Genomic DNA, 15,033 nt, shown 5'->3' with positions numbered 1-15,033 from the left:
ATTCCTAACCTGGTCTCCCAACTGCCACCTGACACTCTCCTTTAGGAAGGTCTTGGAAAATCTCTGAAGAACTCTATGGTTTTGCCAGTCCATTTGAAAATTGGGACAGGGAATCCCTAGTGCCATATTCCAGCTTTGTTTATGTAACATCAAGAATCTGCTTTAAGAAATACAACACAGGGATTAAATCATCTCTTTTGGAAAGTTATTTTATATATGCTTCACTAAAATGTTTTCCATATCAATGTAATTTGTAACTCTGACAGATGGAATATAAAATATTTAAAAATTGCATTTTTTTGTTGCTAACATAGATATATGTACATTAATTGTCCCTTTCCAGATCCATTGCCATAATCTAGTGAACCTATTTGACATTTTCTAGTCATTCTCCTTTATTCAAGCAGCCCTGTGTACTATAGAGAAGAGTTTCTGCAAGTGGCAGAATCTCAGGAATGCCCCCAGGAGGACATGGTCTCCAGTGGCCCCCCTCCAAACCTGAAATCTCATGATTATGACATCTAAGGACCCTGCCCCCAAAGACATCAAGTAATGAACATGCCTCAGTACTGCTTGGTCTCTGTCTGCTTTGAAATTAAAACAGAAGTGAGATGGTGCACACATCCCTCTATGGAGTTAAATTCATCGAAAACAGAAGTGTCAAGTAATTTATTCTGTTGAATCACATGGTTAGACAGTTACTAGTCTAACACTGGTCTGGATGATATATAAGCAAAGATACAAGTATTAATCTAACATTACTTCACACATTACTGGTATTTTTGAGACAGAAAGATTGAGATTATCTACTTTTTCAAATTTTCAACTGACTGATTCACTTTTGTTACCGTAATGTAAGTTCCAGTTTTTTTTCCCCTAAGAACAGGCAAGTTATTTGACATTACTTAGGACCATTTTTTATTGATCTTCAGTGCTTTGGCATCATGACTAAGCATTGCTTTCATAATCATACTTTATCCTTATGCTTCGTACTACAAAATTACAATGAGTTTTATTCACCTGAGGCAGAGGAGGGCCAAACACATTGTGCAACACCTACACTGAGTACAGAAGAGAAATGTTCCGGTTACATGGCATATTCTATTCAGCAGATTTTCCATTCATGCTTAGCTTCAGAAAAAAAAAATGTAGTTTGTTCCTACTCGTCTCTCAAATTTAGCTGAGCACGTAAAATGTGTGTCTTGCATACTGGGTTTTCTTACTAACATAGCTCCTTACATATTAAAACAGGTAATTAATTTCACTTGCTAATTTTGGATTATATTTTATTCTTTATTGTTATTTCTCTTCATAAGAACTAGACAATACTTGTAATAATTGACTTTTTGTTTAAAGTACTTAAATTTAAAAAGCAAAGAATAACCACAGGCACAGGAAAGAAAATTAATTATTGAGACTTACATAAAGAAGGAAAATAAAAAGGCATATATTAAAATACCACTAATTATATAACCTTTCTTGAGTCTATAGGGAAATAAGCTATATCCTATCAGTTTATAGATTATAGATCCTATTCCTTTTGGAGAATTCATGAGTACATCTTATTCTCTTGGGCTATCTTAGAGGAAGAACAATAGAAGTTTACTTTTTCTTTTTTTTTTATTGCTTCAATGAAGTATTTCTAGAATGAACTTATAAGCATTATGCCTTTCCATATGTTGGATACCTGGTGGTACAACAAAATGAAACTGAGCCATAAGAAGCCTCTTCAATAAATAGGTCAGAAAATCAGAGAAAATTCCCCCCCAAATCTGTAATTATTCCCATGTGTGGATAAAGCTGTGTTCTCTGGGAAATGCTATGCAAATAATGCACAGCTGGCCCAAAGGTAAAATTTCTTGAGATGTGAACTACAAAACTTGGAAAAGTTTTAGATTACAATAATACTTGTACCATAAACGAATGCCAGGACCTGGATGACATTTTCCTACTCATGAGGGAGTATTTCAAATTTCCTATTCTATTCCTAAGCCTTCCTTCTACTTTTAGACTAAAAAACCAGACCACGCACCTCTCTTTTCTACTAACACACACACAGTTATTCTTTTGATACTCAGTCTTCCTCACCTAATGAATATGGTCTCTGCCCACAAAACCCACTTTTCGAGTTTTGGTGGATTAAACAACAGGTTGAATATGGATGATGAAATTTAGCTTTCAAAATTAAGTTCCTTTCACACTCCTACACTTTATGTAGGTGTGTTTACAAAGCCATGATCCCTTAGACATGAATAAGATGCAGATTTGAATCCAAGCTAGTTAAACTGGGTGTAAACCAGTCATTTGGACCTGGTTATGTTTCATGTGGAAACAGAAGTTCATTGGAACAGTACTTCACAAACTTCTGTTTAGAGATAGAATTCTCCTTTCAAATAAGGTTCATATGCAATCCCAATAGATAAAGGTAGTTAAAAGAAAAGATAATCTGATAAAAGGGGGCAGGAACAGTGGCCCTTTCCTCTTCCAGTCACACCTCACTTGGGCTCTAAGTCATCCCCACAGAACCCAAGGGCACAGAAGAACATTTTTAAGTAACTAGATTAGGAGATCTCCAACATATTTTCTTACTGAAATTACCACAATCCTTCAAATTCATATGTGTATTTCTATCCTATCAGAATAGGTGGAGGTAAAAAAATATAATAGAGAAATATTTTACAGACATCTATAATATAAAACAATTATACAGTTTACTAAGTCATACTTTTCAAATATTACCATTTACAAAAAAAAAAACAGCAATAGACTCATATACACTGAGAAGGGACTGGTGGTTACCATGGGGGAGGGGTTGGTGTTGGGGGGGTGAAACAGGCAAAGGGGATATGGAGGCACAAAATCTCAATCATACACAAATTAGTCATAGGGATTAAAATAGAGCACAGAAGAATATATTCAATAATTCTGTAACATCTTTCTATGTTGACACTACTTGGAGTGAGCATTTAGTAATGTAGATTACTGTCGAATCACTATGCTGTATACTTGAAACCAAAATAATATTGTATATCAACTATACTTCAACAAACAAATAAAACTTGTTTTGGAGGTAGTTTTAAAAAATTAAAACAATAAGTACATTAGACTTCATATATTATACTAAGGATCTTTCTAGAAACAAGTTTGGAGTACTTTTTGTAGTACTTGTTTACAGGGATTACTATAGGTTTGAAATGATAATTTTAGAGTCATATCACTTTAATAGGATTATCTAGAGCAATTCTCTGAAACCTAGACAGGAATGCCATTACCTTCATTCACCCCCAATTCTACTATAAATAGTAAGATACTGTATGATTTGCAACAGGTAAGATTCTGGGCTCCTAAATTAAGTAACTGAGGTTCAGTTCTGGATCTTAATATTATAGTTTCTCTATAGATTGATTTTCTTTAAAATGGGTATATTATACATCAAATAAGTTTGCAAATGTCAAATAAAATTGAACAAAATAATGTGAAAAATTCCTGTCATAGCAAATATTGTTATTTTGAAATGTTATTTGAAGTTTTGAACAACTATATAGCTTAAAAGTAAAATGTTATTTCACATTGGCCAAGTAAAGTACTATTCTTAAAAAAAATCTAGTAAGGTAGTTTATATAAATTGAATGATTATTTGCAAAACACTTACAGTAAAATCTGATAAGATTATTTATTTGTTTTAGAATATCATGTAAAAGGAAAAGCAGCTACTAGCTTTAGATCAATGCCACTGGTAAGTCTGAGCCATGACTTGGGCCAGTGAACTAAAACAACTTATGATTAAATCAGAATATAGTTACAAAATTAGTTCCTTCAAGAACAAAACTTCCACAAGACTCAAATGTGTCTGATTAAACATGGCCAAACATTTTCATAAAAATGAGGTGTCAACTCTAACTTCCAAGGTAAAATCCAAAGTTTTCAGTACCCTCTATCTAAGTACCTCTCTAGTTATACTTTGATATTCTTCCCGGGTTAACCTGTTATCTGATCACTGTGTGTTTATTGTTCTGGTTTAATAATGATTCTGGTAAATGAAAACATTTCTACATATTTTTTCTCTCATAAAATCCAATCGACCACTGGATTCTACCTAACAAAAATTTTTTCAAATTTCATTTTGGTTATTTTGTGAACCAATATTAAAAGCAATGTCTTTTTTAGATTCAAAAGACATTACTAACTTAAAACCACATAGGAAAGGACTGAAAAGTACATGTAAACATTTGAAAAACAATTTTTATTATGTTACTTGGTGCTTACAGAAATTGAGATGAACTCTAGAAAATTTATGCCATTTACAGTTATGCATGAATTAACTTACTGTAATTCAATTAAAACTTAGTTTCCCCAGAATGATTTAGCCTTTATATAAAGGATATCATCATTCAAGAAAATAATTTGCTAATATTTGTAATAAGCTTCCTAAATAGCCCCAAAACTTTAACTTTGGTTTATTTTTATTCTTCCACCAAATTTTATTTAATTTAATTAAATCTTGAATCATTATTTGTAATTAATATACTTTACTACTCCCAGTAGCAATTACAGAATATTTTTTCATTTAAAAAAAATGCTTACTAAGAAAATATCCAAAATTCACACTGCATTTAACTGTATTGTTAAAGTCAGATTCACCAAAAATTGTGCAATTCATATACAAAATTAAACTAATGACTCTAAGCAATAAGCAGTTAATTGCATACTAGGGAGTATGTTGACATGAGTGGCAAGTCATTTATAACAATCCCACTATATTGGTTTTCATTTATGATCATTGTCATTCATAATTTAAATAAAAACATGAATAGCCTAAGTATATAATCAAATTAGATTGTAAATCATTTTAAATATTAATAAATGTTTATAAATAAACATAAGATTTTAAACATCAAGAGGTAAAAAGTCATTGACCATTGGACAAGGTTTTAATATTTTTTAAATATAAAATGTAGGAAGATTGATAACTTGGAAACAACACAAATCTAATTCTCAAATTAAGTCTGGTGGCTTTAAGGAAACAGTTACTGCTTTTCGTTGTAGTAGTATATAATCTCTTAAGAGTATTTATATAGAGGTGTCTACCATTCAGGAGATAGAAATAATTTCATTTAAAAATATCATATGACTTACCTTTAAAAAGGCTAAGAAGGCTTTTCAATCAAATGCTCCAATACAGAACAGACCAAATGGCATTCTGCCGATAAACCCTACACTGTAATCATCACTACATAAAGTGTGTGGGTTTAAATATGCTTAAAAAAAAAAAGATAACAACGTCAGATCCCAGTGAGAAGCTTGCTGCCAGAGGAATTTTTAAAAAAAGGTGGGTGGGGGAACCCACACATGTCACGCAACTGGTATGGCTCTTAAGGCTCTATTTTTATGTCGAGGACCCATTACCTATATCTGAGATACTTAGCAGCACTTTTTTTTTTTTTTGGCCATTTCCCCATCCAAGTCAGTCAGAGGCCAGAGAGACAAAAGGAACTGACTTGCTGAGCTGCCTCTTATATATCTGCTTTGCTACAGAATCATTATTCCAAATGATGAACTGGGTCTGGGTGTACAAAGGGTAAACTAGGAGGAATAATTGAGTTTCACTTCCCCATAGTGATTCAGCTTGTGAAATGCATTTCACGAAGTTTAAATAAAATGCATGTTCTATACAGCATTAATCTGAAGTACTTTGTGACAATTTTGAAAACAGTTGGAGACTGTCAATCAACAAGGGTGACAAACAGACTTTTAAAAAGGAAATAGCCTATTGTTCTAACTGGAGGCTCTTAACTGTCATTTTTCTGTTAGTTTTACAGAAGTTCCATGAGGACAGCAAAATACCCTTACAAACAGCAAAAAATTAAGTTACATTTTTCTTAAATTTCTTCAGTCCAAATACAACTATTAAATAACATTTAAATAGAGTTACAATTTAGGATGACCTATTATTTAATATAGAAAAAAATGAATACTTGTTACTTTAAAAGAACAACATTATTTAACAATGTAATCCAAATAGAAGCACTTTGGGGAAAAGAAAGATCCGCCCAATGAAGACCCCAGTCTCCTGAAGCAATTCTCAGAATCACACAGGCAAAAATCAATATCTTCAGAAGGTTAACCTGACATCTGTCAGGCCAGCTAAATAAATGGCTCCTACTCAAAGTTGAAATTAAACAACCTAACAATAACAGGCAGAAATATATTTAGTTCATTAGATCATATCTAAACCAGTCCTTATCACTGGGCTGCTTGGGCCGCGCCTTCCTCGGCTGTGTTGAGTTCCTTGATTTGTCAGCCATGCACTGAAGGAATCCGAGACCCTCTCTTTTCTGCAAGCACTGCTTTCTTTTCCCAGGGTATTTTTGCTGCCTATAAAGCTGCTTATAAAAAAATACTTTAGGTATATTGGGATTTTGAAAAATTTTTGAAACCACTTCAAATGTTTCAAATAAAGGAGAAATGGCCTTGCACTATCTCACTATGATTTATGCATTTCTTGTTAAAAGAGTAATTTATACAGAGATTACAGGTAATTTAAAAAGATGATTCTCTTGCAACTGTGACCTTTTATCTTTAGTGTATGAGTAAAAAAGTAGTATGAAGGCTAGTTTAATAAATATTTTGATTAAGAATATCTATTTTATTGCATTTCAGCTGCTTTGATATATTTTCTTACCAACCTTAATTCTCACTTATACCCGATCCCACCCCCATTTGACAATTCAGAAATAGCTCACCAGCACAGGAGTTCAGATAAGACCTATTTTAAACACCATATTTTAAACATATTGGAAGAATAGTTAAATTATTATGAAAATATGAACACTATTAGAGAAAGATATTGCAGAAAAAAATACATTAAAAATAGGTGCCTACATTGACCCTGAACTTACTTGGATCACTATTTAATCAGTAGCCTACTGAGATCCAAATCCTGGGACTGCCTCTGGGGAGGGAAACGTCACTCCCACAAGTAGTCCAAAGAATCACATTTACATTCCCAGAGGCAGCTGCTAACTGTCCAACTCCACAGACCGCAGTTCCTGAGTAGCTTAGCACACAAGACCTGGAAAGCGCACAGCTAAGGAAAATCTGCAACTGTGTGTATAGTTTTAGAGCACAATATACACCTTGAACAATAAGGCAGGAAAATGCAGCATCCATTTCAGAGTAAAGTATGTTGTGCTGCAGTATTCATTTTAAAAAGATTTAAGAAGATATCTACAATAATTTGAAGGGATGTATTTGATATGAGGGTTTACCTTGCCTTAGGTAAATCCAATATAGCACTACATAAATTTAGTAAAATGAAGGATAAAATTTTCAATATACTAAAGTCAGCTTGGGAACAATTCTTTGGCAAGTTTTTTGTGTGAGAGACCACATAGAACATGGAATCCGGCCGATGTTAAGTGAATCTTGATGTTACCAGGTGCTAGTTACATTGACTGGGAATTAGAAATTTAATTAACTACTTATTTTTTCAATGAAAAATAGAGAAAACTGAAGAGAGGGCGATAATAAGGGCTAGCTGAGGTACGTGGTGTGTAGCCCTTGATAGGGGCCTGATGACTGAGCTTGCAGCCATGCTCCTCTGCCCGTCAGGCCCCTGCCCCTTCTCCCTTCCCTGCTGTTTTCTGCAGACCGCTAGCACCATCAGACATATATCTGACTTATTTTTTGTCCTGTTTCTACATCAGCTAGAATATAGCCATTTATATTTTAAAATATTTATGATAATATCCTCATTCATCTTTCTTTTGTCCTTTCCTTATTAATTAGTCAGGAAATAGTCTGACATTTGACAATTTTTTAAACATTTTGATTATTTTTAACTTTACTGTACTTTTTAATTATTGAAATTTTCAATTTTCATGCCATTAACTTTCACAGCAATTTCCTTTTAAGAATTATGTCATGCATTGAAAAGCTTTCTGTTCAAGAAAAATAATAAAACTTCCTTCTAGCACTTGTATGGTTTTTAAAAATCCTTTACAACAGTACTTTTAGATAAGCTGATTCATGGAATTTAACACATGAGAAGTAAAACAGGAAGAGTATAAATAAGTTGAGTAACAAATATTGCAACACATTTGAGAAGTAGATGATAGATCCATTATAAGAGTTCTGGAAGAGGGATCACATGGCCACGTTCTAATCAGAGGTTCATTAACAGTAATAGGATTTGTGAATTGGGCAACACACAGTCCTCATATTTTTGATTTCCCTTCTTCTCAAAGAGGATTAATTATACAGCATCTACCTACACCCTCAAACTTACAGTCGGATCAGATGGTAGATTTAAATTACAAATGTAAAGTTGTATGCAACTTCTATAGAGTGGATGCAATTTCTTAAGGGATTCATTTGTTTTTTACAGTTTATCAAATGAAAAGAATTTTAATATAACATGCATTGCAATTCTAGACTGTATGGGTAAAGTGAAGACTTGCACTACAATGATGACATAATAAGAGTTAACACGTACTGGGGGATCACTAGCTGCCAGCTATCGAACTAAGTATTTCACATGCATTACCTTGTAGACCTATGATAACACCCTCCTAGGCTCTTTATAAATGCTGAAGTCACACTGTTAATATACACCCAAACAAGGATTAAAACCCAGACAGACTAAGGATCTTTTCTGAAAGAAAAAAGAAAAAAGTTTTGAACCATACCTAATTTTACATATTCTTTTCAATGCATTTATACAAATGAACTATTTTAAATAACCTGATACTATGTTGAGAGGAAAATGATATCCAAAAACAATAAAGAATGAACAGTGAACACAGTCTGTTAGGTGGCCATTAACAGAATTATTTTGAGATTAAATAAATAAAATCCATTCTGAAGACTTGTACACTATCTCACAACATTAGTTACCAATGTAGAATTATAAGTAAAATTTGTTTTATCACTTTAACCCTTGGGAATAACTATGGAGATTTATACACACACACACATATACATAGGTATATAAACACATGATTATATGTGTGTGTACAAATATATATATGAACATACATCTTTTTTCAACAGCTTCCTTTCTCATTTATAGAAGTTTTAAACCAGTGGCATGTTCCACCTGCTTTATATGGTAAAAAAAAAAAAAACTTGTCACACAGGAGTAAAAATAAATAAATAAATGCACACACACACACACACACATAATTTGAGAAGACAACATTAAATGCACAAGATGTTAATAATATCATGTCAGTAAAAGCTTGAGAGACAAAACTGGAGTTTCTAATATCACTTTTCAAAGAAAATGTGAAGGATATTAATAAAGATAAAATTCAGAATATTAGGATGATTACAGTTTAGATTTAAACCATGTGATCTAACGAATAAAACACAGGATGAAAGCAAACAGACCGCGTTAAGAACATAAAGCAAACTCGCCTGTAAGCTTAACAGAAGCCATGATAGGAGCCGTCTGTGCATAAAAGAGATTAAAAAGAGAACTCTGTATATTTGGAGAGTTCTCAAGTGGGCAGGGCCAGATCAATATGTAAATTTCATAGGCCATCTAAAATGTTGGCAGACCTACTCTTGACTTGAACAGTTGGCAAAGCTGACTTAACTCTCTAATGAGAGGGTGAAAAAAGTCAACATTTAAATGATACTAAGAAATTTAAGAAAATGTTATGATCAGCACAGTTGTCTGGGTAATTTGTACTCATATAGTAGATGGGAAACTATTAGGGGGAAAAAACAGAAATAGGCAAAAGAATAACTAGGTCTCAAAGTAGGTATGGTAAAACAGGAGGAAAAAGAACAATAATCAATAAAAAAAATAAGCACTTAGTTAATGAATGTCAAATAAGAAAGGTGGAAGAAAAAAATGCATGTTCAATTAATTTGAAATATCTCAGGGCAGAAATATAGCAAAGTCACTGACTTGAGGGCATAACAAATTCTAGTGTTGAGAAAGGTAATCTGTACTAGAGATAATCCCTTATCTTAAAAATGAAAATAATTTTTAGAAGCGTTAGAGAAATCACCTTATATTAACATTGTCTCATGGCTTGATCAAAATAATGTTTTAAAATGCTAAAATAATATCAGGCTTTTAAATTTGGTTTAAATACCAGTAAAAAAGTTGAAGATGTGATGAATGTATAAAAACAGAAGAACTTATATAAAGAAATCAGATGGATGAGACTTAAAGTGATTTCATTCCATTTAATAAATACACATACTAACCACACCAAGTCTATCTTTTAAAAACCAATTACAGTGAGATATATGCCATCTGACAATCTGTTACCTTATGTTTAAAGATATACAACATGCAGGCATCAAATTACTGAAAGAATTAAACATACATACATGTGTGCACATGTGCACACACACAGACACACACTTTTTCAGGTACATGGAAGCATATCTAATCAGATTCCTTTTTAAAGCTGGAAAAAATAGTTTCTACAAAGCACATTACATAACAGTAATTTATTTTAAAAATCACACATAGAAATAACACATTTCTGATGACTTTCTGTTCGTTTGAATGGAGAAGTTTGATCCTTTGGCCCTGGTACTTCAAAGAACCGTTTGACACAAACCCTGCATCTCAGGGACAGAGCAGCTTCTGCTAGAAATTTTAAAGGAAGACAGAACAGTCTACCAAGCCTACAGTGAAATCAAATCATCATTTTTCTGGTTGGTTCTCAGTGAGTTTATGGGAAGGGTTTGCTCTTGGGTAAGTCTGAGTTTTCTGTCTTCCAAGAGACCCATAGGTGTGGTTTATTGTGCTACTTCTCAAATAGAACCCCTTAGGAGAACTCAGAATATAGTCTTAAGATTTCCAAGAATCCACAGTATTCAAAGTGGGAACATCTTACTCTCAATGTATTTTTCAGTATAAATAAAACCTCATATGATCGTTTGTAAAACCAACAAACCTTTGTATGCACACACATATGCACCTACATAATACTTTGTGTGTGTGTATCTCATAAAACTTCCAGAAGCAACTGTTTACCTGGGAATATTATGGATCATTTTAAATGCTTTTTTGACATATTTCCATGAGTATATTACAGAAATCCTAAACGTTAGAATCCAGACAGAATAAAAAGTGGCAGACCATTATTCCACAATGTGCGAGACAGATACATTAACTCCGAAAAATTCAAAAATATCAAAACCCTGAAATAGTCCTACATGTGTCTCTGTGATAGTTGGTTATCTGATCAAATGGAAGAAATTACACCTTGTCAGAAGTCAAGTAAAACGTTCCCTTTGGAATTTCCACACTTAAATTTGGAATAATAGAAAGTTTGACTTACCTGTTAAACTTCATGTTGCTCCTGACATTTTAATAGCAGCATTAAACTTTGCTTTGCATTATGGGGCATTGACAATGGGCTTGATAAAAGAATTTACCTTGTGGTTAAGTAGAATGAAATCTTCCACCCTTCTAACTGAACCAGATATACGTAGTACCAATCCTATATTTTATGCAAATGTCTGTCATTCTCACAGTTCTCCAAAAACACAAAACATGTTTACTGTGACCATCCCTTTCAGATTCCTGAATGTCACTCTTATTTTTTGTTCTGAGGTGGTGATTTAAGTAAACAGTAGGTTATGGAATCTGGATTGCTGTGGAATGTCACCCTTAAATGACTTTACTAGTCCTGATAGTTTTGCACTGCTGAGTTAGAACATCTATCCTCAGAAGCTGCTAGGGCACAGTTGTTTTCTTGGCTTTTGAGCCCCAGGGTCTGTCAGTTGTAGTATTTAGGGAAGCAAACTCTTCTGCTCCATAATGCCTCCAGTTCAAGGACAAAAATATAAATGTGAATTGAGGTGCTTATCGTCTAAGTACGTTTCAGTGTGCTCTGGGAGGTTCCTTTTGTTAATGACACAGTGCTTTCCTGTTCAGAGCAAATACACTGAGAATATCATTGTTTCCCCAGACTGCATGTGCAAGGCTTGGAGCAGTAGCCTCCATGTATTCCATGGACTAAAAACATATTCTGGACCTGATCCAAGACTGTTGCTAGGCTTGTTTTTCCTTGTATTTTCTACAACTCCTCAGGGAAAACTGGGCAATCACAGTAGGTTGGAGGAAAGAGGGGTATTGTCAATAAAATTTGGAAGTTAAGTGAGTCCATAAAAACATGGAAACCACACCATTTCATTCAACCCAAAGTTAAAGCCATTTGATCTTTCCTTTGTTATAAAGAAATATGTTCCAAAACACTGTCTTTATAATAAGCCTTGGTATAGACTTCTCTCTTTCACATTCTTCTCTTTCTCATTTTTCCATCTTTTCTTCCTTGCCTACCCTATGTTTTTCTGTCCTAGTTGATTTTTATTTGGCTACTTGACATCTCATTTTCATCTTCTAATGTTCTTTCAAATGATACATGGTTTTAGAGATGGAAATTTGGAATCGTATCCAAATTAACTTATTCCAGTTGCACCTACAAAATCAGTTATCCCTAATTAGCAGAAACCTTGAGTTCTTTGGTCATTCACTTCTTTTATGAATATGCTCACATTATCCACTGAACAGATACTTCTATGTATTGAAAGGCATCAAGTGGCAGTTCAATATACAATCGCAGGTTTCCATATATTACCACTTACTCATAAAGCCTTATTATTTACCATCCTATGTAGTAGAAAACTTTTAAATTCTTCAAACTATGAGACAAAAAATGAAGTTCTAATTAAATATGTTTTGCTAAACTTTCTCTGGTTTATCTCCCATATCATTTAGGTTAAGGAACAAAATTCTGTGCTGATTTTCTTTTTAAGTCTTCTGTTGCAAATTAATTACTTGAAGAACCTTTACTTTTCATGATAAGGCATTCTATCATTGAATATGTCACTGTTTCACACAATCTTCATCCAATTCTAGGTGAATACAATTAAAACTGAGTCTGTTTCTTGAAAAATCCCAATACTTAAGTGTTAAGACATATTTGAAGTGATTGACTTCAATTTTTAGTTAAAGATGAACATAATGAATGAATCTGTCTAAATTCAGTCATTTCAATTGACAAAATCATAATCTTTAAGGGATATTTCAATATGCTTCAGAATTTCCTGAAGAGAAGATAGTAACATTTCTTCAAGAACTTAACATCCTCAATCCTTAGTAGATCCTATGAATGAGAATCCAGAAGCCATGAGCAGCTTTCCCTTTTAGAGAAGCTCTTTAATATTGAGTCCAGATTAAAGATTCAAAAGTTGCTTCCACGTTTCAATTTATACAACATGTATTAACATGGTATGAACATGTTACCTCTAAAAATGCCAATGTTCTATTTAATAGTTCCTTTATTTAATTAAATAGGGAGTGATATAAGAACATGTATTTCCCCTGAGGACTCACAAAAGCTATGCTCTTTGTTTAGCATTGGTGGGAATTGATCTTTCCCCTATCATCTCTCCCCCAACCCCATCCTCTACACATAAGAATAAGGAAACAAACACGCTCATGCTCCTGGGTAGGGATGGGCATCTTAGAATTTCAAGGAAAGTCAGCCTGCATCAGAGTCAACACCCTAACAAAGGGAAGAGCAGAGACCAATAAAAGAAAGAGCCAGCTAGGAATTTACCCTAAGGAAACAAAAACCCTGATTGGAAAAGATATATGCACCCCTATGTTTACTGCCACATTATTTACAATAGCCAAGTTACAGGAGCATGCCTGATCCCATGATCCCACCATGCCTGAAGAGTACTCACTCTGGAGTTTTCACTTTTGTGGGTTGCAAAATTGATATTCAGCTAGTTTGAGTTGAAAGCATCCAGACAGATACCCTGAGATTCTATGTAAAGTGTAAATGCTAAAACATCTAACCAAAATTCTAGCTCATTAAATGTGGTCAAGAAACATGACTTAACCAATTGGCCTCTTAAAAAAAGGAAAGAAAAAGTCCCTGCAATATAGTTTTCTATACTATATGCAAAAAACAGATATTTATATAACAGTAAGCACATATAAAATACCATGTAATCATTTTTTTATTCATCTATATATCTCCAGAACACGTTAGAGTCCTACTCATAGGAAGTGTTAAAAAAGCTCAATTCATCATTCATTTGTTCATTCATGAGTTGCAAGGCAGTAAAACCACAATGAAACTCCCTGTGATGTAGTCACTGAGAATGTGTTGGTAGCATTTACTGTTACACTCCAGATTTTAAAATAGTGTCTGACACATGACAGGGGCTCAAATATCCATTGAATAGATGTTGAAGAACCTACACTAAAGGTGTCACAGCAAAAATTTAAAAAAGACATGAATGTGTTAAATGCTTTGGTAGGCTAGATGGTACTTTTACTTTTGTAAGTTGTCTGGTAGCAAGTTTAAAAAGACTAGTTATTGAAGGAACAAAACAGCAGCAGACTCACAGACTCCAAGAAGGGACTAGCAGTTACCAAAGGAGAGGGGTGGGGAGCGCGGGTGGGGAGGGAGAGAGGGAGAAGGGAATTGAGGGTTATTAAGATTAGTACACATGGTAGCACGGAGAAGACAAGTAGTGACTCTGACATCTCACTATACTGATGGACAGTGACTGCAATGGGGTATGGGGGGGACTTGATGATATAGGTGAATGTAGTGGCCACATTGTTTTTCTTGTGAAACCTTCATAAGAGTATATATCAATGATACCTTTAAAAAAAAAACTAGTTATTTTCCAGATATGCATTTGTTTATATTTAGTACATACCAAACATGTAATGAAATGAAAGGAGACATAGTCCACTTGAAGCAAAAATCTGATGGTATTAAACAGATAACCTGATTCTTTTGCATTAGAAAATAGTCTTATAAAGGGCTTTACTTATTTCATTCCACAGGTAAGTAGTGACTAACTGCAATACAAGGAGGAATGGCATGCTCCTATGCAATAATTTTTCATAAGCTTTTTAAATGATCTAATACACAACTGCATTTATGTGTCTATTGCCAGAAATAGGCATGTTGATTAAAATGAAGATTTCCAAAATTAAAATAATTCAATCACATCCAAAACCATGATTAAATA

The 15,033-nt window shown here is 33.6% G+C and overlaps 1 protein-coding gene across 6 annotated transcripts in view; it reads right to left on the bottom strand.

Moving 5' to 3' along the window:
* The window catches only part of CD36 (CD36 molecule), an 86,781-nt gene that overhangs the window by 50,429 nt on the left and 21,319 nt on the right, over nt 1–15,033 (bottom strand). For 2 of the 6 annotated variants that reach the window (XM_057504452.1, XM_057504454.1), the window contains exon 1: nt 5,137–5,470. The exons of 3 other annotated variants lie outside the window; for them this stretch is intronic. The gene's annotated coding sequence lies outside the window, so the exon portion shown is untranslated. Of the gene's footprint in view, nt 1–5,132; nt 5,471–15,033 lie in introns of those variants that run through there. One more of the 6 variants, XM_057504449.1, reaches the window with a different exon arrangement.

The sequence above is a fragment of the Manis pentadactyla genome, chromosome 7, assembly GCF_030020395.1.
Source record: "Manis pentadactyla isolate mManPen7 chromosome 7, mManPen7.hap1, whole genome shotgun sequence".
Lineage (NCBI taxonomy): Eukaryota > Metazoa > Chordata > Mammalia > Pholidota > Manidae > Manis > Manis pentadactyla.
This window is presented reverse-complemented; position numbering and strand designations above follow the sequence as displayed.